The sequence below is a fragment of the Emys orbicularis genome, chromosome 1, assembly GCF_028017835.1.
Source record: "Emys orbicularis isolate rEmyOrb1 chromosome 1, rEmyOrb1.hap1, whole genome shotgun sequence".
NCBI classification, from domain to species: Eukaryota; Metazoa; Chordata; order Testudines; family Emydidae; genus Emys; species Emys orbicularis.
This window is the reverse complement of record NC_088683.1, coordinates 166,130,069-166,157,109: the sequence shown is the minus strand read 5'-3', so window position 1 is coordinate 166,157,109 and position 27,041 is coordinate 166,130,069. Positions and strand designations below refer to the sequence as shown.

General features: G+C 48.8%; 1 protein-coding gene across 10 annotated transcripts in view; it reads right to left on the bottom strand.

Moving 5' to 3' along the window:
* The window catches only part of ST3GAL6 (ST3 beta-galactoside alpha-2,3-sialyltransferase 6), a 91,439-nt gene extending 81,331 nt beyond the window's left edge, over window positions 1-10,108 (bottom strand). For 5 of the 10 annotated variants that reach the window (XM_065415931.1, XM_065415968.1, XM_065415923.1 and 2 more), the window contains exons 1-2: window positions 10,032-10,108; window positions 8,251-8,307 (exon numbers count right to left, since the gene is read on the bottom strand). The gene's annotated coding sequence lies outside the window, so the exon portion shown is untranslated. The remainder of the gene's footprint in view (window positions 1-8,250; window positions 8,308-10,031) is intronic. The other 5 variants (XM_065415947.1, XM_065415939.1, XM_065415915.1 and 2 more) reach the window with 1 other exon arrangement.
* Window positions 10,109-27,041: the final 16,933 nt, after the last annotated feature.

The following is a 27,041-nucleotide window of genomic DNA, read 5'->3' as shown; positions in this document are numbered from 1 at the left end:
AATTGAAGTCAATGAGAGCATGACACATGGACCTTGAGGCAAAACGTGGGCCATACTCTGGCAAGTCAAGACATTACAGTGGAACCCTCTTATAACACAAATTCACTTTTCCTCAGAAAAGCTTCACTGTAAGGCAAGGATCTGTCTAAACAGAATTGCAGCTGGCACATTACAATGCGGGCCACTTTAATTCCACTTCAACATAAGAATGCAGTTCTGCTCTATCAGAATTCACTGTAAGTAGGTTCTACTGCATTACCTAAAAACATCTCCTCTTTGCTTCCCGAGACCTCAGCCCTTTATTTCCCATCACAGCTACTCCAGTTCCATCTCCACTGTGACCTCCCACCCTATTCGGTATGCTGTTAATATTGCAGACATCACAGAACTCCATTAGAGCATGAAACCTGTAGGTAGTCAAGTAAATGGCTTTTTTTTTTTGTTATATAGTGCAGTTTTTCAAAGATTTCTTTCAATGTTGCTTTTTACTCTAGAAGTTTGAGACAGAAAGCAAACTTATAAACTTTGAAAAGCCATAAAGTATTACAAAATAACACAACTGACCAATGCATCATGTTAGGGCAAGAGCCAGTGAACCCTAACATGAGGCACTGGGCAGATATGTACTATTTTGTAATGCTACAGGGCTTTTCAAAGTTCACAGGATTGTTTTATATGCACAGATGTGCATAAATACATGAAGGGCCAAATTTGCAAAATATGGGTGCCTGAAGATAGACATCTAAATCCCGCATTTGGACACCTCAACACCACTTTAAGGTACCTAAAGGTGTATGTTGACAACATGATAGGTAACATCATCAGATCCTAGTATAGACAAGGCAATCTGTAGTTTCAACTCAGTTGAGGTGATGAAGGTGAACTTTAGGCTTCTCCTAGCTAAACTGAAGTAGAACATGATAACTTCCATCTATGCTATGAAAAAGGTCAAGGTTAACTATACATTAGCTCAGCACTTTTACTAGTGTAGGTAAATCCAAAATTACACTGGCTTAACTAAATTGGCTTAACATCATGCCTTTAGTTAATTTCACGCAAATTCTGTGTTTAGAGAAGCCCTGAGGGTACCTGTATACAGCAATTAAATACCGACTACTGTTCCGTGTCAGCTGACTTGGGCTTGTCCTGTGGGGCTGTAAAATTTGTGTGGATATGTTCTGTCTCGGGCTGGAATCTGGGCTCTGGGACCTTCCCCCTCACGGGGTCCCAGAGCCTGGGCTCCAGCCCATGGCCAAACAAATACACTGCAGTTTTACAGCCCCACAGCCTGAGCCAATTGACATGGGCCAACCATGGGTGTTAACTGCTGTGTACACATACCCTGAGTTTCCTAACGGGGTTCCCTCCCTGTACCATGATCAGAGGCTCAGTCCCTCTTATTCCCTTCAGGCTAGTTGAAATGTTGGCGAGATAAATTTATTAATGTTTGTGAGGTGTTCAGATACTATAGTCATGTAAACAGATTTACATTTCTCTGCTTTCTATCTCCTTTTCTGGCTGCTGGAAGGAGAACAAGTTATCTCTCTCATTTCCCTTTTCTTATTCACTGTGCCCACAAGGACTAGAAATTTCCAGTTTTGAAATAAGTTAGAATTCTGCAGAAACTGAAGGCCTTAGCACTCCATTTCCCAAAGAAAGTTTTCTACTGGTTAATGGTGAACAGAGAAGTGGATTTATCAAACTAGGACACAGGAAACTTGCTTTGTAATAATCTGGTTCTAAACCAAGAGTGCCTATTTAAGTAAGAGCCTCAATTTATTTTTTATTGTCAGTTTACAACAGCTCATGTTAGTCCTGATTCTCAATTACTCCATTCCTGAATCTGGGGCACAATGGAGAAAGGGGGACCCTTGTGTCCCCCATATTCTGGGCCCATGCAGAGGTCAATTAAAGTAGCCTCAGGGCTGCTCTTACTTATTCTGAGCTGCTCAGAACCCACTCTGGATCCTGGGAAGCAGAGAATATCCATAGCACAATTGCTCTAGGCCTGGGAGCAGAGGCAATGTAGAGCCCTTATGCCAGCTGCTCACCAGCAAGGGAGCCAAAATGGTGTAAAAAGGCCTTAGTGTAAGTGAGAATTAGGCCTACTGTCCATGCTAGGTAACCTTTTTCTAAAGCCAAAATATTAACCATTCCTCCACTCTGATCCTCTCAAGAGCTGTCCTAATACAATAAATTTTTAAGGGAATTAAAGATGTGTCCTTATTTTTAGATGGAAGATATGTACCCAGCAGGAATCATATTATTATTAAGTACCTCACTGCACTATGTCCTTAAATATTATATAAATGCAACGGTAAGTGACACTGCTATACAAACTGCTCGCTCAATATTCTCATTACACAAACCACACCAGTAACCTCACACTACCTATATATTTTCACGGAATGCTACAAATTTATGTTGCCCTGAAGGTACCTATTTGTATTGCAGATTACTGTTGTATGAATAAATCAAGTGCTGAGCTATAAGTTAGAGAACCACAGAGCAAAAGCAGTTTAATTCCGGTACTTAAGGGTACCCTGCAAAGGAAAGCAATTAAATTCATGTGCTATTTTTTTTTTTTTTTTTTTTTTTTTTGCTTTTTTCATGTATAAAGAAGGGCTGATAGGCTTTTGGGGGCCGGGGCGGGGGGAAGAGGAGAAAAGGGTTTTTTTTTTTTTTAAACATTAGAAATTGTACCTCCTTTACCCTTTGAAGATGATTAATAACTGAAGAATTAGTAGGTTTTTGACACCACAGAAAACCAGGAAGTGAAACCAAGCGGAGAGAGGTGGTAGCAATTATTTAGAACTTCAACACCTATTTATGTTAGACAATGAAAATACACTAGTCAATTCTACATCCTGCTTTTTCTACACTAACGTGCATATAAGACAGGAGAATGTTTAAATTCATACTCAACACTGTTTTCATTGACTAGCATTTTTTAAAAGGGAAATACTTCTGGTTTAGAGACAAGAATAGAATTATTGCGGTAATGGGGGTTTTTTTTATGTCCTCCTCCCCCCGCCTCCTCCTACGCCCATGTACCCAATCTCCGCAGAGTGGGGGCAGGGGAGTAGGGCTCGGGTGTTAGATCAGACTGCTGTGGTCTGAACGAGCCTTCAGAGTGGTGAGTGCCTCTCTGCTTAAAGAGACAGCACATGGACTCTCAGACACTTCCCCAGCAACCAGTGCACACACACACCATCTCTTTCACACTCACCTCCCAACACATACACCTCTACCCTGATATAACACGACCCGATATAACATGAATTCGGATATAACGCGGTAAAGCAGCGCTCCGGGGGTGCACTCCGGCGGATCAAAGCAAGTTCGATATAACGTGGTTTCACCTATAATGCAGTAAGATTTTTTGGCTCCCGAGGACAGCGTTATATAGGGGTAGAGGTGTACTTGTGTTGTTGTTGTTACTTCTTGGTACTTCCTGCAATGCACATATATTCTCTGTAATTTTATTCTTTCAAAGTGCTGTTATTTTAGTTTTTTGACTGGTCTATGCATCTCATAATTTTATTTCTCGCTCATGCTTACATTTAAATTCTTTCAGTAGTGAGTTCTAAAATGCCTAACTTGTCCTGGCTAGAGTAATTATCCCTATAATTTTTTAAAAATATATATTATCTTTAGGTTTTTTGTTTCTACTGATGGTGCACAGCCGCACATTACCTCGACATTGGTGCACATAACAAAACTCATTCCGCACATGGATGGAAAAAATTAGAGGGAACATTGACCCAAAAGGGGGACTGGCAAGGCTGTTGTAGGGGAATTTGTGAGATCACCTTTTTCCTTGCCTTCAGAGCTGGCAAGTTTCTCCACTGGCAAGTTTCTGCGCAGTAAAGCAGCTTTCTTCAGTGTAACTCCAGAGGTGCACACACTGCCAAGCCACTCAGTGCGCAGAAACTGCACAGTTGCAGTGCTGTAAAAAAAAAAAAAAAAAAAAAAAAAAAAAAAAAAACACACCCCGACAAGAGGCATACAGCTTTCTGCGCTGGGGCTACAGCACTGCGGTGCTAGTGTAGACACCCAGGTCAATTACAGTGCTGCAATTGGCCTCTGGGAGGTGTCCCACAATGCCTGTTCTCACCTCTCTGGTCATCAGTTTGAACTCTACTGCCCTGCCCTCAGGTGACCAACCATGAGCCCCACTCTGTAAATTCCTTGGGAATTTTGAAAGCCCCTTTCCTGTTTGCTCGGTGACACGTGCAGTGGTCTCAGTGCATCTTTCCAGGTGTCCACGCCTGCTCCACGCACCAGGCAATTCCTCCACTTGGAGCAATGCCGAGCTGCTGGACCTCATGAGCATTTGGGGAGAGGAGGCTGTCCAGTCCCAGCTGTGCTCCAGCCATAGGAATTATGATACCTACAGACAGATTTCACGATGCATGACAGAAAGGGGCCATGACCGAGACACACTGCAGTGCAGGGTCAAAGTGCAGGAACTGCGGAACGCCTACCACAAGGCACGGGAGGCAAACAGCCACTCCGGTGCTGCACCGATGAGCTGCCGGATCTACGAAGAGCTGGACGCAATACTCGGTGGTGACCCCACCTCCACTGCGAAGACCACTGTGGCTACTTCAGTGGCTCGCGTGCCAGTCGAGAGCGGACCTAGCCAGGAGGAGGAAATCTTGGACGAGGATGTGGATGGGGACCCAGAGGCAGAGGACGAATCAGAAGTCAGAGATGCATGCAGCCAGGTGCTCTTCTCTACCCTGGCACAGACTAGCCAGTCACAGCTGTCGGAGCTTGGCAAAGCGCAAACAGGAGAGGAGGCCCCAGGTAAGTGGCTTTGATTTTGGGAATCGCTAAAGCAAGTTGTTGGGGGCAGGAGGGTTGCAGAAAGCAGGCTTGTGTCTATATGATGCGCGTACCACCACATGCCTAGTCTGAGGGGCGGAACAGAGTGTTGATTGACTCCCTCACTTCACGGGAATCTGCCTCAGAGATCTCCAGGAATCTCTCATGGAGATACTGGGCAATCTGCAACCGCAGGTTCTTTGGCAGAGCTGCTTTGTTCCTTGCCCCATTACGGGTAACTTTGCCGTCACTGAGGGGTGGGGGGACCATTGCTGCACACAGGCGAGCTGCATGAGGGCCAGGGCAGAAGCTGCAGTCTTGAAGAAGACCCGCCCTTGATTCCCTGCTCAACCTCAGCAGTGAGATATCTTCCATAATGAACACAGCCTGTGGAAAATGTGGGGACAGGAATGATTATAAGCCCCCACCCCCTATAGTGCTGGCTTTCCCTAAGAGCCACGTGTACAGTATGGCCCTGGAACACTGATTTCCCTTGCCCCTGCAGTTACTCACCATTTTGGGGGTCCTGTGGCTCATGTGTGCTTGCCTGGGGTCAGCCAGTTAGTGACAGGTATGTGAATAGTGGCTGCGTTTTAAATCACTGAATCAGTGGTCTCTGTGTTGCAAACAATACTGCTTCTGTAAAACGTTGCATTTTGGCTTCACAGATAGGACCTTGGGAGCCCAGCCTCCCTCTTTGTTATCGCCAGCTGAACGGCTAAGCAGAATTAGAAAGCGGCCATGAAAAACTAAAGAGGACTTTCTGCGTGATGTCATGATGCATTCCACGGCCGAAAAACAAGAATCGAAGGAGTGGCGGGACAGCAAGAAGAGGGACTGAAAGGAGAACGTGGCACGTCACAACGAAGCCACAGAGCGGCTCTTAAAGGTTATGGAGCACCAAGTGAACACGCTCCAAGCGCTTCTACCACTACAAACCAAGTAGCTCCATGCCTGCCCTTCCCTGAAGCCGCTGTCACAAAACTCTTTTCCATGCGCCCCCCAGACACTGCCAACACACTTATCAACCTGCTGGCTCCAGTCTTTACCCGCTGCATTCCACTCCTGCCCCATCACAGTCCAGCCCTTTGGACTCCCAGTACCCACTGCACTCAACACCCGTCCCTCTGCAGTTTAGCCCTGCTGAAGTACAGTACCAGCTGCATTGTACTCCAAAGGACAAGGCTGCATATGATACCTGGACATACACAAATCTTTAGCCATCCCGGGACCTTACCTCCGCCTGGGACCCTCCCTTCCCCCATCCCCCACAGTGCTGATGTGTTTTTTGGTTTGTCTCTCTCCTCCGGTTGTTGTTTTTTAATAAAATAATTGTTTTGGTTTGAAAGCAATCTTTATTCCATTAATTGAAAGCAAACAGAGCCCTGCAAAGCAACAGGTAATTTTCTTAAACCTTCATAGTGCATCGTCTACACTAATCACAATCACCTCCTAGCATTACAAGCACTGCACTCCCGAGCATAGCAACAAATATTAGTGGATTTCAGCTTCAAATTGCTGCCTTGACATCCCTGATCCTTATGGCCCCACGCTGTGCCCCTCTAATAGCCCTGGTCTCTGGCTGTTCAAATTCAGCCTCCAGGCGCTGAGCCTCAGCGGTCCAGCCCTGAATGAAACTTTCATCCTTCCCCTCACAAATATTATGGAGTGTACAGCATGCAGCTATAAGCATAGGATTATTGTCATCGGCCAGGTCCAGCCTCCCACATAGGCAGGACCAGCGGTCCTTTAAATGGCCAAAAGCACACTCAACAGTCATTCTGCACTTGCTCAGCCTGTTGATGAACATCTCCTTGCTGCTGTCAAGGTGCCCCATGTACGGTTTCATAAGCCACAGCATTAAGGAGTAGACAGGGTCTCCCAGGATCACAATGGGCATTTTGACTTCCCCTGCGGTGATCTTCTGGTCCGGGAAGAAAGTTCCTGCTTAGAGCTTCCTGAACAGGCCAGTGTTCCGAAAGATGCGTGCGTCATGCACCTTTCCAGACCAGCCTGCGTTAATGTCCGTGAAACACCCATGGTGATCCACAAGCGCCTGGAGAACCACAGAGAAATACCCCTTCCAATTAACGTACTCGGTGGCTAGGTGATCTGGTGCCAGAATTGGAATATGCGTGCCATCTATTGCCCCTCCGCAATTAGGGAAGCCCATTTGTGCAAAGCCATCCACAATTTCATGCATGTTGCCCAGAGTCATGGTCTTTTGGATCAGGATACGATTAATGGCCCTGCACACTTCCGTCAACATGAGTCCAACGGTCGATTTTCCCACTCCGAGCTGGTTAGCGACCGATCAGTAGCAGTCTGGAGTAGCCAGCTTCCATAGTACAATTGCCACGCACTTGTCCAATGGCAGGGCAGCTCTCATTCTCGTGTCCTTGCGCCGCATGGCTGGGGTGAGCTCATCACACAGTCCCACGAAAGTGGCTTTCCTCATCCGAAAGTTCTGCAGCCACTGCTCGTCATCCCAGACGTGCATCACGATGTGATCCCACGACTCAGTTCTTGTTTCCTGAGCCCAAAAGCAGCGTTTCGCTGTGGTCAGCACCTCCGTAAATGCCACAAGCAATTTCATGTCGTAGCTACTAACGCGTGGCAAGATCAATCTCGCACCCCTCTTGCCTTTGTAGTTTAAGGAATAACTCCACTGCCACTCTTGATGTGTTAGTGGGAGCGAGCAGCATATTGGTCTACAGTGCAGGATCCATTCCTGCAGACCAAAGAGGCAGTACACAAACCAGTACACAAACCAATTGAAAGTCAAGTATCAGAGGGATAGTCTGGATCTGTAAAAAGCAACAAACATGGCTAAGAGTCCTGTGGCACCTTATAGATTAACAGATGTATTGGAGCATAAGCTTTTGTGGGAATACACCCACGGAAGCTTATGCTCCAATACGTCTGCTAGTCTATAAGGTGCCACAGGACTCTTTGTTGCTTCAAACCAATTGAAAGATGGCGCCAAATGCAGACGGAAGCACAGGGATTGCTGGGATGCGAAGCATGCATCATGGGGCATTGGGTCAGGACCCAGGATGCCCCGCAATCCCCTCCACCGTCACACAAGTCTTAGCGGCAGAAGAGGAAGAGATGCTCTGTGGAACAGCTGCCCAGAGTGCACCGCTCCAAATACCGCTGAAAGTGCCACAAGTGTGAACACGCTATTGCGCAGGCAGCTGATCTAGATTTCTAGGTTTCCTTTCAGCGCTCTCTGAGCGGCGCTGTAACTGCCGTCGATGTAACTCTGCCAGTGTAGACATACCCATAGTTACTTAGCTCTGTAGGGATCTGCACGGATGCAGCAAAAGCATGTCCAGTACCAAGAGCAGGGTGGGGGATCATCACAGTCTGAAATATTTTCAAAGAGGGGCCCAGCAAAATATGTTTGAGAACGCCTACCTTAAAGAATGTGAAAACTTTTGAGGAAGCTCTTGTTAACATTGTGGCACCTGAGCACTGTAAAAAAGGTAAAAAGTGCTATTTTGACTTTTCTCATGCATCATATAGAAGCAAAAAAAAAAAAAAAAAAAGGCACATCCCTAATTTTTGTACTCTCCTTGGAATAACCTTTAATTGCAAATCAGAAATCTAATACAAGTACTGTGGAAGTTTTCCAGGGTGATATACATATACATCTCTGGTTACTACTTCCATTCAGTTTGGCTACAATGCAACTGTCTGTCATTACAGAAACAATCTCATCCCAATGCTAAGGTCTTGAATGTTCAGCCAACTAAAAATTGTCTTTGCCTAATGGCTTTGTAACTATGTAAACAGACAAATATTTTTATGCATTACAAACCTAACATAAGGTGGGAGAGACAAAGTATGAAGAAATTAGGATTTCATTTTACAATTTTTACAAATTTCAGGTTGATATAGGGCCCAGTCCAGTCTCCATTAAAGTAAATGGAAAGACTCCCAGCGATTTCAGTGGGTTTTGGTTCAGGCCTATAATCAGGTAAACTCCCACTGATTTCAGTGGAAATTTTGCTGAATAAAGACTGCAGGATTGGGCTCATAATTTTAAATAACTATAATCTGAATATTGACTGTCAGAACCAAAATAGACTGTTCAAATCATACTCTGGAAAGCCACCAAATAACAGCACACAAATAGAAACTTAGATTTTTTTCAGTGACAAAAAAGTAGCTGTCTTTGCATAATACGTTTGCTATAAAGGGTTTTCCCCATCTACGTGGGTTTTTCCAACAGGAAGAAGAGACAGACAGAGAGAAGAAAAACTTATTTTTATATTATATATATCCCTGTAACATCAGATTTTTCATGCTATTAAATACAGGGTCCTCTCAGCTTATAGCTCTTCAGACTTGAAATGTGGCAAACAAATTTGCACGGCAAGTAGATATGTATATAGTTAGAGAGAGATCAGCGAAACTACCACATGGATCAGCTGGCAGGAGAGGAAATATCTGTACTAAGGAAAGCGTACTAAGTGGTTTTACTCCTTGCGATTGCTACTTGAATCTTTTCACAAAAATAGGCGGGCTGTGCCTTGGTGTTTCCTGCTCCCAGAAATCAGAGGAAAAAAGGCAACGCCTCCGGAGCTCCCATTACGGACCCAGAGTCGATCTTTTCGGCAGGCATTAGGAGGATTTGGAAGCAAGCGCGAGGTGCCCCCCCATATGCTCTCCCGCAGCTCCGAACGCGGCGCTAGCAATCCCACTCCGCCTCCCTGGCATCGGTTCGCGGCCCCCGTTCACACCGCTCCCCGGGGACCCGAATTCATGCCGGGAAGGGGGCCAGCGCGGGGAAGCAGGAGACACACACGCCCCTACGGAGGGGTCCGCCTCGGAGCAGCGCCTGTGCCCTTCGCCTCCGAAACGCGCTCCCCGGGCCAGCCTGCCTGGGGCGCGCCTCTGGCTCCCTGCGCTACAGGGCGGGCTGCCTCGCCAGGGCGCTGGAGAACCCAGCCGCGTTCACACCACCCCTGCCCTGCTCCCAGCCCCCGGCAACCAGACCGCCACAAGAGGAGCCACCCCCTGCCCGCGGCCTCCCTGGGGGCGCAGCTTCCTCCACCTGACCCAGCAGCAGCAGGGCGCAGAACAGCCCCCCCAGTGCAGCGCCGGGGGTCAGCCCCAACCCCGCTCTCTCCCCCCGGGGGCCAGCCCCAAGCGCTCCCCCCCGCCTCGCCTCCCAACGCTGGCGCTTTACTCACTGTGCCTGCCCGGCTGCGGGACTCCGTTCCCTCTCACTGCCCCCAGCCCGCGCGGGCCAGCCTGCGGAGCAAACAAGGGGGGGGGGGGGGGGGGTTAGCCGGGGAACACCGCCCCCGGCATGCTGGGGGCTGGCGGTGGGAGGGCGCTGCTGGCTGGCTCGGGCTGAGCTGCTTCCACGTGCCCCGAAAGCAGCAGACGACGTCCAGGAGCCCGGGGAGCGTGGCCAGAGGCAGGCCCCGCCTCCTGCCAGATGTTGCAGCGACAGCTGCTTTCTCGGAGCGCGTCTCCCGTTAGGTAGACCGCAGACAAGCCAGGGGACCCTCCCCCCGCTACACTGGCCGGACACCCACAGAAGCCGTTCGCTAGAGCCCAGCTGGGAGCCGGCGAGACAGGCGTGGAGGGAAGGGGTCTCAGCGTGGGTTCCCAGGGCTTTGAACAGAAATAACTTTCGTTTGAGCACCCTGCGCTGCAGAGGTCAATCTGCTTTTGAATAGGCAGACAGCGGATGTTGCGTAAATGAGGCGCGGACTGGAGTCTAAACTGACAGAGAGAGTAAGAAGGGAGTGCAGCCCTCTGAATCCCAGGATATCAGAGACCCCAAGTGAGGCAGGGAATAGCTTTTATTCTACCGACTTCTGTTGGTGAGAGAGACAAGCTTTCAGATCTGAAGAAGAGAGCTCTGTGTACGCTCCAAAGTGTGTCTCTCTCACCAAGATCTTGGTCTAATAAAAATATATTACCTCACCCGCCTGCTCTTTTTAATAGGGTAACGGATACAGGCAAGAGGCGCTTTTAGCAGTGTGAACAGCACATTATTTTCAGCAGCTGATAGTAAAGTGGGATTGATTAAAATCGAGCTCCATGACAGGAGGGTTGTGATTTAAGATGAATTTCGCAGGCCAGTACTTGTCCCACTTGCTTCCAGACTCATTTGCAGGATGTTGTAAAAACGGCAAGGATAATTAGAGAAACCATTTTCCACCCTCCTGTGTGTCATTATTTCCTATCATGCAAATAGTTTATTTGTGCTGGGCAACGTCCTGAAGCCAACACTATGGCATCCTAGAACCATGTTAGTCTGAGGCCTTGTCTACACTACGAGAGTACTTCGATTTTAGTTAATTCGACTATGTGGAATCGATATTACTAAGTCGAACGTGTGTGTCCACACTAAGGACAGTAATTCGACTTTGTGAGACTTTGTGAGTCCACACTAACGGGGCAAGCGTCGACATTGGAAGCGGTGCACTGTGGGCAGCTATCCCACAGTTCCCGCAGTCCCCGCTGCCCATTGGAATTCTGGGTCGAGCCCCAAATGCCTTCTGGGTAAAAAAATGTGTCGAGGGTGCTTTTGGGCGCCTGTCGTCATCCGTCCGTCACTCACGCCCTCCCTCCCTCCCTCCCTGAAAGCGCCGGTGGGAAATCAGTTCGCGCGCTTTTCTGATTACTGACAGCGCGGACGCCACAGCAGTGCGAGCATGGATCCCGCTGCGACCATCGCTGCAGTTGTGGCAGTTCTCAACGCCTCGCAGCTTCTCCTCCACCTGTACCAGAGGCAGCTGCAGATCAATCATGAGAGGAGGCTACGGCACCACCGTGACGGCATGAAGTCGGACACTAGCTCCGACCTCTCTGAGAACATGAGACCCAGCGCCCAGGACATCTCGCTGTCACTGGGTCTTGTTGATACTGTTGAACGGCGATTCTGGGCCCGTGAAACAAGCACAGAATGGTGGGACCACATAGTGCTGCAGGTCTGGGATGAATCCCAGTGGCTGCGCAACTTTCGCATGCGGAAGGGGACTTTCCTCGAACTGTGTGAGTTGCTGTCCCCTGCCCTGAAGCGAAAGGACACCCGGATGCGGGCAGCCCTGACTGTCCAGAAGCGAGTGGCCATAGCCCTCTGGAAGCTCGCAACGCCAGACAGCTACCGGTCCGTCGCTAACCACTTTGGTGTGGGCAAGTCTACCGTGGGGGTTGCTGTTATGCAAGTAGCCAGGGCAATCGTCAAGCTACTGCTATCTAAGGTAGTGACCCTGGGAAACGTGGAGCTCATCAGAGATGGCTTTGCCGAGATGGGATTCCCAAACTGCGGTGGGGCTATAGATGGGACTCACATCCCTATCCTGGCACCGGACCAACAGGCCAGCCAGTACATCAACAGAAAGGGGTACTTTTCCATGGTGCTGCAAGCACTGGTGGACCATCGGGGACGTTTTACCAATATCTACGTTGGATGGCCTGGCAAGGTTCATGACGCTAGGGTGTTCAGGAACTCTGGTCTGTATAGACGGCTGCAGGAAGGTCTTTACTTCCCGGACCACAAAGTAACTGTTGGGGATGTGGAGATGCCTACAGTCATCCTCGGGGACCCTGCATACCCGCTAATGCCCTGGCTCATGAAGCCCTACACTGGCGCACTGGACTCAGGGAAAGAACTATTCAACTACCGGCTCAGCAAGTGCAGAATGGTGGTGGAGTGTGCTTTTGGCCGTCTCAAGGGGAGATGGAGAAGCCTACTCACTCGCTGTGATCTCAGCGAGACCAATATCCCCATTGTGATAGCTGCTTGCTGTGTGCTCCACAATTTGTGTGAGAGCAAGGGGGAGACCTTTATGGCGGGGTGGGAGCTTGAGGCAAATAGCCTGGCTTCTGATTACGTCCAGCCAGACAGCCGGGCGATTAGAAGATCCCAGCGGGACGCGCTGTGCATCAGGGAGGCTTTGAAAGCCAGGTTCCTGACTGAGCAGGGTCTCCAGTGACTGTTCACTTTGTGGACACAGATACTGAACCTGCCCCCGTTTCTTTACCCAGTTACTGTTGACTATCCTTCCAAGTTACATACCCCCTTCCCCACCTTCCCAACAAATAAAATCTGTTCCGTTTTGTTACTGAACAAGGTTCTCTTTCTTACTGTTTTCGCGGGAATGTTTTAAACCGGGGACGCAGACTGTGGCGGGGGGCTGGTTTATTGTTTTGATGCAAATGATGCTTCTAAACTCCGGGAATGACAGGCTCCGCAGTGCTGGATTGGTTGTTTCAACGCAGCCTGCCAGCAGTCCTGGGCGGGACTGCATGTATGTGTCGGCCAAGTGACTTTCTGGCAGGGGGCGGAGGGTAACAGATCCCCTGCTGCGTGGCTCTGTGATCCAGGATAAGGACCGCGGCAGAAGATCTGTAACTGCCCTCCCCCGCCACAAAGTCACAGATCAACCCCCTCGCACCCCAGAACATGAAAACCGCCTCCCAGACTGACCAGGGTAACTGGTGACTGTACTGTGTATGTGTCCTGATGCTGGACCTGCCCCCGCCTCTGTAGCCTGCTACAGGTGACTGTCCTGTCCAAGTAACAAACCCCTTCCCCCCCTTCAGACAGAATCCCCTCTAAAAGACACTCTCGGAAACAGTACTTAACAGAAACAGATGTTTTATTATGAACCGCACATGAAAAGGGGGGGAGGAAACTTGGACGTGGGCTATTGTGAGATGGGTAGGAAAGGGCTTTTCAAACTTTGGAACGAGAGCCTTCCATTGCTGCAGCAGTGTGCAGGGGCCGACTGAAAGTTTTAACGGCCCTTGCCGCCCCTCCTTCTTTGGACTTTTGGTGAGGGGGGTGTGGGACTTGGTGGCGGGGGAGGGCGGTTAGAGATAGACAGCAGCAGGGCTCTGTCCTCCTGCCTCCGGTCTTGCAGAACATCCACTAGGCGCCGGAGCGTCTCCGTTTGCTCCCTCATTAGTCCAAGCAGGGTTCGAGTAGCCTGCTGGTCCTCCTGGCGCCACCTCTCCTCCCGTTCCATGACTGCTCTGTGCATTTGTGACAAGTTCTCCCTCCACTGTGTCGTCTGGGCTGCCTGCTCTCGTGAGCACTCCATAAGTTCATAAAACATGTCTTCACGCGTCTTTCTCTTCCTTCTCCTAATCTGCGCTAGCCTCTGGGAGTGTGATGCCAGGCTGGGTTGGGAGACAGTCGCAGATGTGTCTGTGGGAATGGGAAAAAGGGAGTAAATTCCTGAGACAGATAAATGAAGTTGCTAACAAAGAACATAGTCTTTCTCTGTGAACAACACCATGCACTGGACCTTTCACATGCGCACACAGGACAAGGTCGAATTTTCGGCCCTCGCCTTCAGTGCCTGGGGTCTTGCAGTTGCGATCAGAGAAGCGTGGCAGGACACCTCTACTTTTGTTGCAGGAAAACATGGTAAGCCGTAGACTTGTGGCAGCTTAAAAATGTAATAGTAGCACTGGGCTCCTTTCGCACTGAATGCAAGGCCACTCTCTGCTGGCAGCAATCAGGGAAGCATGAGCTCTGCCCCTGTCCCACCACCTCGCGGCTGTCCCCGGGAAAGATCACTGTATGCTGCCCCTCTGCCGCCTCCACCGCGTGGCTGTAAAGCAGTCCCAATACTAACATTCCCCTCCCTAATTTAAAGCAGGGCGTCATGTGCGATATAACTCTAATGAGGATCTCGGAGAGCGAGAGGGGAAGAATGCTTCGGGAGACCATGCAGAGGCCAGGGCCGTATGCCGCCATGCTGTGCCGTGCCATGATCCCAGACTACTTACTGGACTCATGGCGTGGGAACGTGTGTTACCACGGTGGACCAGTTATGTTAAAATTACATGTTTAGATGTTTAAAGCACTCACTGCTTGATCCTTCCCCTGATTCGGTGTCCGGGGTAACGGCTGTGGATGGTTGGTAGGGGATCTCGGTAAGGGTGATGAAGAGCTCCTGGCTGTCGGGGAAATCAGTGGTGCAAGCGCTGTCGACTGCCTCGTCCTCCTCATCTCCTTCCTCATCTTCCCCGTCCGCTAACATTTCCGACGAGGAACCGGCCGTGGACAGTATCCCATCCTCTGAGTCCACGGTCACTGGTGGGGTAGTGGTGGCGGCCGCACCTAGGATGGAATGCAGTGCCTCGTAGAAACGTGATGTGTGGGGCTGGGATCCGGAGCGTCGGTTTGCCTCTTTGGTTTTTTGGTAGCCTTGTCTCAGCTCCTTGATTTTCACGCGGCACTGCGTTGCATCCCGGCTGTATCCTCTCTCTGCCATGGCTTTAGAGATCTTCTCGTAGATCTTTGCATTCCTTCTTTTGGAGCGCAGCTCTGAAAGCACGGACTCATCGCCCCACACAGCGATGAGATCCAAGACTTCCCGATCAGTCCATGCTGGGGCCCTCTTTCTATTAGATTGCACGGCCATCTCTGCTGGAGAGCTCTGCATCGTTGCCAGTGCTGCTGAGCTCTCCACGCTGTCCAAACAGAAAATGAGATTCAAACTGCCCAGACAGGAAAAGGAATTCAAATTTTCCCGGGGCTTTTCCTGTGTGGCTGGTCAGAGCATCCGAGCTCGAAGTGCTGTCCAGAGCGTCAACAGAGTGGTGCACTGTGGGATAGCTCCCGGAGCTATTACCGTCGATTTCCATCCACACCTAGCCTAATTCGATATTGCCATTTCGAATTTAGCGCTACTCCTCTCGTTTTCGAGGAGTACAGAAGTCGAATTTAAGACAGCTCTATGTCGAATTAAATAGCTTCGTGGTGTGGACGGGTGCGGGGTTAATTCGATGTAACGGCGCTAAATTCGATATAAACTCCTAGTGTAGACCAGGCCTGAGTAACTTAATTCCAAGATTTCATTCCAAGGGGAATGAAAACACAGTGTTAGCTAGTGCCAATTAACTATTTTTCTTTAGAGACTATTCTACCTTCAGTGACAGGTAAGAGAACTCTGGTCTACTGGCCTGAATACACACCCAAGAGCCAGTACCCCTGCATTCTAATTCCATCTCTGACACTGACTCCCTCTATGACCTTGGGCAATTCAGTTAACTCAGCCTCTGTTTCCCCATCTGTATAATGGAGATGATACCTTTCTCATAGAGTGTTGTATGGATTGGTTAAGTTTCTAAAACTCTTTGAAAATGTTAAGTGGTAGACATAATAACCACAATAGCTCTATATATGCTGATGTACCTGTGAGTAGCTAGGATATTTTATGCTTAAAATATCAATGGGCCAAGCATAGGCAATGTTTTAGTTCCTGTCCTTGCTGATCAAGTGCCCTGTGCTATTTGAAGGGCTTTACCATTAGAAGCTGCCATAAACCTCATTAAATAATCAGGTGTACATGCAAATTAATAGGAGTACTTGTGGCACCTTAGAGACTAATAGATTTATTTGAGCATAAGCTTTCGTGGTCTACAGCCCACTTCATTGGATGCATGCAGTGGAAAATACAGTAGGAAGATATATATATATACACAGAGAACATGAAACAATGGGTATTACCATACACACTATAAGGAGAGTGATTAGTTAAGGTGAGCTATTATCAGCAGGAGAGAAAAAGAACTGTTTGTAGTGGTAATGAAAATGGCCCATTTCCAGCAATTGACAAGAAGAGTGGGGGGGGGGGGGAGTAAATAAGCATGAGGAAATAGTTTTACTTTGTGTAATGGCCTATCCACTCCCAGTCTTTGTTCAAGCCTAATTTAATAGTGTCCAATTTGCAAATTAATTCCAATTCAGCAGTCTCTTGTTGGAGTCTGTTTTTGAAGTTTTTTTGTTGTAATATTGCAACTTTTAGGTCTGTAATCGAGTGGCCAGGGAGATTGAAGTGTTCTCCAACTGGTTTTTGAATGTTATAATTCTTGACATCAGTTGGAGAACACTTCAGCAAATACCTATTCTTCTCCTTACCAGATCTGCATACAGTGGAGGGATTTTCTTACCTGTTACCACTATGGAAGAGGTTTATCTTTAAACCATCTCCCAAAACAAATTACAGAGCCACGAAGGAATCTTATCTCTTTTATTCCTGTTATCAATGTTGTTCTAAAACTCCCAACTGTATAGTATTCACATTCCCAGTTTTGGGCAGGTCACCTGGGTGGGGTTGATCTAGTTAGGTTTTACAAATAATGATAGCAGGAAGCACATTACTCATCCAGGTGTAGATGTGCCTTAATTTATACCCTCAGGCTGATGCTTCTGGATGAAAACTTCTTTTTCCTCCTTAACTTAAAAACCTTGTAGGAGAAGAGTATTTGGCTGACTAAAAGTGAAAAGTTACTCCTTCTCCCATTCCCGTCTAATTAATACATTTTCTCTTACTGATTTCCATCTTAAATTACCTCTTGTTACAATTGTTTCTTCTTAATTCTTAAGTGAATCTGCAACATGCTAGAAGTTACTCGCTCTTTCTTTCTTTCCTGCTGGCCTTTCCTTTGGAACCAACAAACAGCACTTACCTGACTTCAGTCATGTGCAAACAACACATGATCCTCCTGATCCTGTTCTGACTATCAGCAAGTTCCTAACCTGGGACCAGACCAAAATTCTAGGAGTTAACAGTTGAAAAGCCCAACTGTCAATTCAGTGAGGAGAGAGAAAGCCAGGGGAACTAAACCCCATCCAGATAGCATTAGGGGCAGGATTTTCCCCAAATGTCTGTCTTCACTTATTGTCCCTTTTTGGATCTATAACGTGCTTCCAAGAAGTCACCTGAACCCACAAATTAATGAGAGCAGCAAGATCAGGCAACTATAAGAGGAACCATTTCAGAAGTTGCTGCTGGTGGCTGAACAGAAACACACCATATCCTATCAGTTCCCAAGAAAGAGAGTCATCAGTTTCCTGATAAATATTTCCTAAACATCAGGGCAGCCAACTACATCTGATTGACTCAGCAAGAATGAAGTATTTAAAATGAAAATACATAAAGCACTAGGCAAGCAATGAAGTGGACGCAGTAAAGCCATTTGGCTGAGATCACCTGCAGTACTGGTTTAATATCTAGTACACCTCTACCTCGATATAACGCGAACCGATATAACACGAATTTGGATATAACGCGGTAAAGTAGTGCTCGGGGGCGGGGCTGCGTACTGCGGCGGATCAAAGCAAGTTCGATATAACACGGTTTTGGCTCCCGAGGACAGCGTTATATCGGGGTAGAGGTGTATTATTGTCCTCATTGATGGGAGCCATCAAGATTCCAAATAACCATTAATGGCCCACACTTTGCATAATTACAATAGGCCCTCAGAGTTATATTTCATATTTCTAGTTTCAGATACAAGAGTGATACATTTATACAAATAGGATGACCACACTCAGTAGATTATAAGCTTTGTAATAATACCTTACAAGAGACCTTTTGCATAAAGCATATTCCAGTTACATCATATTTACTCATTAGCATATTTTTATAAAATCATATAAAGTGCAACGTCACACATCCTACCTAGCTAAATTCCTCCTGTAATTCCAATAGGGTATAATATTTACATCCTAGGCTGGATTGTGGTATAGAGTTGCTTACGCATCTGCTGCTTTGTGCTCTAGAGGTGGCTGCTCTTCAGTGGTGTGTGAAGTGATTCCTGTATGTATTTTGTAAATCATGTTTTTAAAGCAGTATGATAAAGAATTAGTCATTATCTCCAGTACTGAAGGAGCATTGATCCTGGTAGATAAACAATGGACTTCCCTCAAAACATTTCTTTAGAAGGAACACCTACAACTGAAGTGTGAACAGGAACATGAAGTGTACACTTTACACTTGGCACACTTTACATCAACCGCAACAGGATATTTGTTTTACAGTAGTAAGGACAGAATACGTAATATTGGGTGAGTGTAGCCAGGGCCGGCTCCAGGCACCAGCTGAGCAAGCTGGTGCTTGGGGCAGCAGATTGTTGGAGGCGGCATTCCGCCCAATCCTAGGGCGGCACGGCCGCTTTTTGTTGTTGTTGTTGTTGTTCTTGTTCTGCTCCGGCCGCCCTGTAGGGGGCGGCGCGGAGAACCAGAGCGCCCTGCAGGGCAGTCCTCTTCCTTCCCTCTCTGCTGACCGGAGCAGAGCCCTCCCAGCAGGCGGCAGGAGGCGGCGCAGCGGGAGGGGCCGCGTGGCAGCGCCCCTGCTGTAGCCCTGGCCGCCCCCTTCTCTCTCTCTCCCGCCCGCTCCCTCCCCCTCCCGTCCCCCCCAGCTGGTCCCCCTGCAGCTGCGCTCTGGCTGCGCCGCAGGGTTTTTTTTTTTTTGTGCTTTGCCGTTCTGGCCGCCCCGTTTTTTTTTTGCTTGGGGCGGCCAAAAAGCCAGAGCTGGCCCTGAGTGTAGCATTAAGCAGGGAAGAGTACACTGCCAGCAGGAGCAGTTAGAACAAGCTCTACTAGGCTACTTAAAATCAAGCAAGTGTACAGCCAATATTCCTAACTTCAAGTACAAAAATGATACATGCATACAAATAGGATGAATAGATTCAGTAGATCATAACCTTTACAGAGATATGTTACATGGCATATGTAGCATAAAACATATTCTAGTTATGTCATATATACATTCATAAGCATATTCTATAAAGCCTTATGGGGGGCACCGTCACACCACCATTTACTCTAGTTCAAACCACTAAGTGCCCCTTGCCTCTGAAGCATCCCTAGCCTCTGTTTGCCGGAAACTGGGAATGGGCATGTGCTCCAGTTCTTTCATTTGCAATAATCTCTGGTGCTCCCTCTCCTTTTCTGTAACTTGCAACCTAAAAAGCTCCAACTTTGCAATCACTTTACTGCTTTCACTCAGTTCCCTGTTTTTCTGTTCCTACTTCCCTTTCCCGAAATAAGCAAACAGAAATCAATAAACCAGTAACCACTTTGTCTGTTCTCCAGCCACTACACTTAAAACTCACTCAAAATCACTTCCATTGTCGCCAATCAGCTGTGCACAGATCCTGTTCAACTACGCCACTGTGACGGGTTTGGTCACCGAGACCCCCTTGGGATTGTCACCTGACGTGCTGAAATTACCTCTGAGCCTGTTTTCCCTGCCAGCTTGGGAGTCCAGAACCCTGCCTTGTTGAGCCAGACACGCTAGCCTGCTGCAACACAGACCCAGGTCTGGTCCACACCCCCAAAGCTGCAGACTTTAACCAAAAACTGCTCAGCAGGTCACCTATCTCCAGCACCCAGACTCCCAGTTCCCAATGGGATCCAAACCCCAAATAAATCCATTTTACTCTGAATAAAGCTTATACAAGGTAAACTCATAAATTGTTCGCCCTCTATAATACTGATAGAGAGATATGCACAGCTGTTTGCTCCCCCAGGTATTAATCACTTACTCTGGGTTCATTAATAAACAAACGTGATTTTATTAAGTATAAAAAGTAGGATTGAAGTGGTTCCAAATAATAACAGACAGAACAAAGTAAGTCACCAAGCAAAATAAAGCAAAAACACACAAGTCTAAGCCTAATACATTAAGAAACTGATTACAGGTAAAATCTCACCCTCAGAGATGTTCCAATAAGCTTCTTTCACAGACTAGACTCCTTCCTACTCTGGGCCCAATCCTTTCCCCTGGTACAGTCTTTGTTAGTTCCAGCAGGGGTGTTCACATGACTGGCAGCCACATTTGTTCTGTTCCACCCCCTTTTATAGCTTTGGCACAAGGCAGGAATCTTTTGTCTCTCTGGGTCCCCACCCCTCCTTCTAAATGGAAAAGCACCAGATTTAAGATGGATTCCAGTATCAGGTAACATGTTCACATGTCCTGTGAGACTCCAGCCTCCATTCTTCCAGGGCTGGCCCACATGTACCCAGGAAGGTTTGCAAGTAAACAGAGCCGTTTACAGGTCATTGATTCTGAAGCACCCTTAATGGCTTCCACTTAATATGTTTACCTTAGTAATACAAGTTTATATCTTATTCTCCTAACTCCAGACATAGAAATAATACATGCAAACAAATAGGATGAACACACTCAGTAGATTATGAGCTTTGTAATGATACCTTGCAAGAGACCTTTTGCATAAAGCATATTCCAGTTACATCATATTCACATTAATAAAGTATATGGAGAGCAACGTCACAGGGCGACAGGGGATGTTCATTCTCCCTGAAACACCTGGCATTGGCCATTATCAGAAGACAGGATACTGGGCTAGATGGACCATTGGTCTAACTCAGTATGGCCGTTCTTATGTCCTTATGCCTGTGACAGGGTGCAGTATTCACCTGGTGGTTCAGAAAAAGGGGGGAGGCGTGTGACAGGGTGCTAAGCAGAAAACTGCTTAGCCAACCCTCTGTCACTCCAGCTCCAATTAAGGGAGGTGAATTGGAGCTAGGTAGATCACCTGGCCCTGATTGGGGAAGCTGGAACAGCTGCTGCCTCATCAGGCTGGGGCTGGATAAAAGGTGGTGGGAACACAACCTGTAACTAAAAGCACCAGGTGAGCACTGTACCAAGGTTTCTGTGTGACCCTCTCAGCCCAGGAGGGGCAGAAGCCAGGAGTGCCCTGCAAAGACCCCGTTACACATGGGGGCTCGTCTGGGATTTGTGCCAGAGCAAGAGTTTGGCAGCCTGAGATAGAAAAGACCTTGTAGTGGCTGATCAAGCAGCAGGAAGAGCTGCAGAAGGCAGTACAAACCTTTCAACAGTCCCAGCAGCTGGAGAAGCAGGCCCTGCTCAGCTGGTAAGCTGAGCAACAAAGGAGCCTGCAAGACTTTATTTGGGAGCAGACCACCGTTCAACAACAGCTCCTCTAGAAGGTGGTGAGTCCCCCCGTAGGGGATGGCATGTGGGCACCGGGCTTAGGACTATGTAAAATGGGCCCGGCAGATGACCCTGATGCCTTCCTAGGCACTTTTGAGCAGGTAGCTATGGGGACAGGATGGGACAGGATAACCTGGGCCCTGCAGGTGGCTCCCTACCTGGCTGGCGAAGCCCAAGCAACCTATATGGCCCTGAGTGAGGAACAGGCCAGGAGCTACGACACGGTAAAAGCGGCTGTCTTAGATTGGGTGGGGCTGTCGGCCGAAAAATATCGCCAGCGCTTCCAGGAGGCGAAGTGGAGAGGGGGTTTGAGGCCCCAGGCCTTCACTCAGAAATTAATGGACTGGGCCACCTGATGGTTGAGAGCTGATGCCCAAACCATTAAGGAGCTTATGGATGCGCTCGTCCTGGAACAGTTTTTATAAAGCCTCCCTGAGAGGACAAGGGTATGGGTGAGAGGTGGAGGCCGTGGTAAAGCTGACAAAGGAGTATGTGGAGGCAGACTCCCCCAGGAAGGAGGGGCACCCCTATAACGATGAGGACTGTGGGAGAAAATCCAGGGAAACCCTGACTGGGAAGGGTCTGGAGAAAAGGCGGGAGACCAACTGGGGAGCTCCCACTGGGACCAGGCAACTCGTCTGCTGGCAGTGCGGGCGAGTGGGACATAAAGCAGGACTGCCCGGATATGGACTGCGGCTTTGCAGAATTTTGTGGGTGGCCCAACTCTGGAGGGTGGGGGAAGGGGTGGAAACTGTCCACCATTCCTGTGAAAGTGGGGAGGAGACCCTAGGGGGGTCTGGTGGACTCAGCCTCGGCCTGCGCTCTTGTAAGGAGGGAGCTGGTGAAGCCACAGTGGATAATCCCGGGGGCCCAAATAAATCCAGAATGCATCGATGGGGATGAGAGGCAGTGCCCAATGGCCCAGGTACCCCTTGAGGTTCGGGGCCAGTTCTGTTGGAAACAGGTCAGGGTGGTAGAGGGCCTGCTGTACCCAGTGGTGGTGGGCACTGACTGGGACCCCTGACCCAAAGGGAAAGGAGATTGGGCGAGAAGGCCCAAGGTGAGAGAAGGGAGAGTCCCATTGAGGAAGGGGGAAGAGGTCTTGGAAATAGAAAGCCCTAGACAACACAGCCTGAGTCAGGAAGGACGGGACAAAGAAAAGGAGAAAGAAGATAGGGAGGGAGTATCCGCCCCAGGGCTCTCCGCAGAGCCAGTGGGCCCAACAGAACTCTCTGTAGGCAGACACCTAGGAGACGAGGCCCGAATCCTGCTTGAGGGGTCTTGGGAATCTGAGATCCTGGGTGCCCAGGAGGAAGCTGGGGCCAATCCTGAATCCCTGTCAGAGGTGAAGGAGTGAAAGAAAGAGGAGTGCACCCAGGGGTGTGACTGGTGTGATAACCTCTGGGCGGAAGCAGTGCTATGGAGTGGCGCACCTCCCATGCAATGTACTTGCTGTGGATAGGGGATGGTCGAACCCCGCAAGGAAGCTCAAGCAGGTCACCCAAAAGATGAAGGCCTCCCCAGTAGGACTCCACCCATTAGAAGGGGGAAAAAGGGACCTGTACGGTCGAATCAGGTGGTTCAGAAAAAGGGGGGAGGCGTGTGACAGGGTGCTAAGCAGAAAACTACTTAGCCAACCCTCTGTCACTCCAGTTCCAATTAAGGGAGGTGAATTGGAGCTAGGTAGATCACCTAGCCCTGATTGGGGAAGCTGGAACAGCTGCTGCCTCATCAGGCTGGGGCTGGATAAAAGCCCCAGGGGAAGGAAGCCAGGGGAGGAGCTAGAAAGAGGGAAGCTGCACTAGAGGAATGGCAGTGAGGGGAAGCAGAGATAGATAGCTTGCTCCATCTCTCTCCTGCTGGTGGACTATAAGAAGGGGACTATGTGTATGGTGGAAAGGTGGTGGGAACACAACCTGTAAATAAAAGCACCAGGTGAGCACTGCACCAAGGTCTCTGTGACTCTCTCAGCCCAGCAGTGGCAGAAACCAGGAGGGCCCTGCAAAGACCCCGTTACAATGCCCCACGCTGTGGAGCAGAGGTGGGCAAACTACGGCCTGGGGGCCACATCCAGTGCTCCAGAGATTTTTAATATGGCTCTCGAGCTCCTGCTGGGAACCGGGGTCTGGGGCTTGCCCCACTCCGGCGCTCCAGCCGGGGAGCAGGGTCGGGATCTTGCCCCACTGTGGCACGTCCCCACTCCGGCTCCTACGTGTAGGGGCAGCCAGGGGGCTCTGCACGCTGCCCCCACCCCAAGCACCGCCCCCACAGCTCCCATTGGCCAGGAACCACAGCCAATGGGAGCTGCAGTGGCGGTGCCTGCGGACAGGGCAGCACACAGAGCCGCCTGGCCACCCCTCCGCATAGGAGCCAGAGCGGGGGGGCATGTCGCTGTCTCTGGGAGCTGCTTGAGCTAAGCGCCGCCCATAGCCTGCCCCCCTCCAGCCCCAACCCCCTGACCCAGTCCTGATCCCACTCCCATCCTCCAAACCCCTTGGTCCCAGCCCGGAGCACCCTCCTGCACCCCCAACTCCTCATCCCCCAACCCAGAGCCCACACCCCCAGCTGGAGCCCTCATGCCCTCCTGCACCCCAACCCCCAATTTTGTGAGCATTCATGGCCCGCCATACAATTTCCATACCCAGATGTGGCACTTGGGTCAAAAAGTTTGCTGCCCCGCTCCTCCCCCTCCCCCGGCTGTAGAGGAAGGTGAAAACCCCCAGGGTCTCTGCCAATCTGACCTGGAGGAAAATACCTTCCTAATCCCAAATATGGCAATCAGTTAGACTCTGAGCATGTGGGCAAGACCCACCAGCCAGACACCTGGGAAAGAATTCTCTGTAGTCCTCAGAGCCCTCTCCATCTAGTGTCACATCTCTGGCCATCGGAGTTATTTGCTAATAGCAATCACAGATGGCCCATAAGCCAGTGTAGGCAGTCTCCTCATATCACCCCCTTCATAAATTATCAGTCTCAGTCTTGAAACAACTTAGATGTTTTGCTGCCACTATTCCCCTTGGAAGGATGTTCCAGAGCTTCACTCTGATGGTTCGAAACCTTCATCTAATTTCAACCCTAAACATCTAACTTAGCATCAAATGTATCAAACTCCAAGTCCCTGAATTGCACAGTAAATGGGTTTGAACAAAATCACTCTAAATCTACCCTTTCTGCTGCTGAGACACCCCATCAGCCATAAAAAGAACCCACAAACCGCTTCTAAAGATGCAAATTCAAATGGGGATCAGAACAGAGATTTAGATAAAAGAGAAAATCTTGTTATAGGATCCATAGTCTGTCTGGGTGTCATGTAATAATCACTAATTATGTTTTTTCAGACAAACCCTACACCTTCTATATATTTCTACTTTTTTTTCCGGATTGTTTTTTAAGAATACAAATCAGGAGGAAAAGTTAGCATTACCATTTTAAAATAACCAATTTATAGACCAAGCTCGTCCTAGGAGATGAATGTTGTTGTAAGATATTGTGGCACTGATTCTACACTCTCTATTTGCAGGTACATGATTTTGTGGGGCTGATTCTGATCTCTTTTATACGATTGTAAAATCAGTGAGAGCGAGAACAGAATCGGGCCCAATGTGTGCCCATCTCTTCCAAGTGGTTGAATGCTAAAATGTAGATCCGCACAATCCTGTTCTCTAGGGATCCTGCCAGTCCCACACCAGCTGTGAGAGAGCTCTCTGCTACATCCAGTTACACAGATTACAGTAACTACTAATCACCAATGTGGTACATTCACACAGAGAATGGCAGCCTGCTGAAACGAGTCTCAGAGCCCAGGTTGACAGACTCTGGGGCTCATGCTATGGTGCTAAAAATACCTGTGTAGACTTTGTGCCTTGGGCTGGAGCTTGGGATCTGAAGCCTGGGGAGGGGTGAGTTTCAGAGCCCGAGCCGCAACATCTACACCTCTCTATTTAGTGCCGTAGCCACAAACCCTGAGAGCCCGAGTCTGTTGACCTGGGCTCAGGGACTTGCTGGCGCAGGTTGCCAGCTGCTATATAGACATACCCTAGATGGCTTGTTCTGCCACCAGTTGCAGCTTAGTGAAGTTTCCGCCAGAGGCTGTCAAGCATGCCTAAGAGCTTTTAAAATGGCTGTTAGTCACTATGGGTATGTCTATACTGCAATTAGATACTCATAGCTCGTGGGGCTCTGGCTAAGGGGCTGTTTAATTGCAGTTTGGGCTCAGGCTGGACCCCAGGACCTAGGAGCCTGCGAGGTGGGAGGGTCCCAGAGCTCGGGCTGCAGCCTGAGCCTGAAGATCTGCACTGCAATTAAACAGCCTTTTAGCCTGAGCCCCTTAGCCCGAGTCAGCTGGCACAGGCCAGCAGCAGCTGTCTAATTACAGTGTAGATGTACACAGTAAGACACACTATACAAATACAGAACACTAGCTATGTAGTTCAAGCCTAGCTTCTCTGGGCCTGATCATCCGATGGACTATGCAGTACCCACAGTCCCTTAGTTTGTAAGGAATTTTACTCATTAAAGAATTGGGTAAAGTGCACACCTAGCCTTTCTCCCTGCGTATCATCACTGCATTGTGTACTGCTGCATTTACAGTGTGCATAAGAGAAGGGGTAGCCATACAAATTTGGGGAGGAAGGGGATGTGATGGAAGAAACCCAGCCAGCACAGTATTGTTTCCCAGCTCAATGCATACAGCAAGCTGACAGCCAAATAAATGAAATTGAAAGCATGTATAATTACATGACACACCAACCACCAAAGGTCCCCACCACAAGTTGAACAGTGTAGCCATAAGAAATGTTCATGTACATGCAGTCAAGTATCGGGGGGTAGCCGTGTTAGTCTGTATCTACAAAAACAACAAGGAGTCTGGTGGCACCTTAAAGCAGGGAACACTGGTTCTCCACTTGCGAAGTAACTCCCTGCTCTCCATGTGTCAGTATATAATGCCTGCATCTGTAACTTTCACTCTATGCATCCGAAGAAGTGAGGTTTTTGCCCACGAAAGCTTATGCCCAAATAAATGTTAGTCTTTAAGGTGCCACCAGACTCCTTGTTGTTCATGTACATGCAGAAGCATCCACAAACCCCAGAGAGGTGTATCCCAAGCAAGCAGAAGTAAATGCCTCGCGCTACACAGAGTGGAGACAATGGGTCAAGGCACATGGGACCATTGAGGAGTTCTGAGAGTACAAATAACAGAGAGGAAGAGGACAGAGTAAGATGTGGACCACAAGGGATACAAAGAAAGTGGTGCAGGCATATCCTTCCTTCTCCTATATACAGACACAGGCTAAACCTAAACAGACTTCCATGGCCTTGAAAGCAGCCCTTCTTCACAGTGGGACAAGAGATGACAGCTACCTCCTTTGGCATAGGGCAGAGCCCAGGAGCCAAACGCAAGGCCTCAGATTAAGAAGGATGAACAGGATGCCATGGTGATTGTGGCGTTGTATCTTTTCC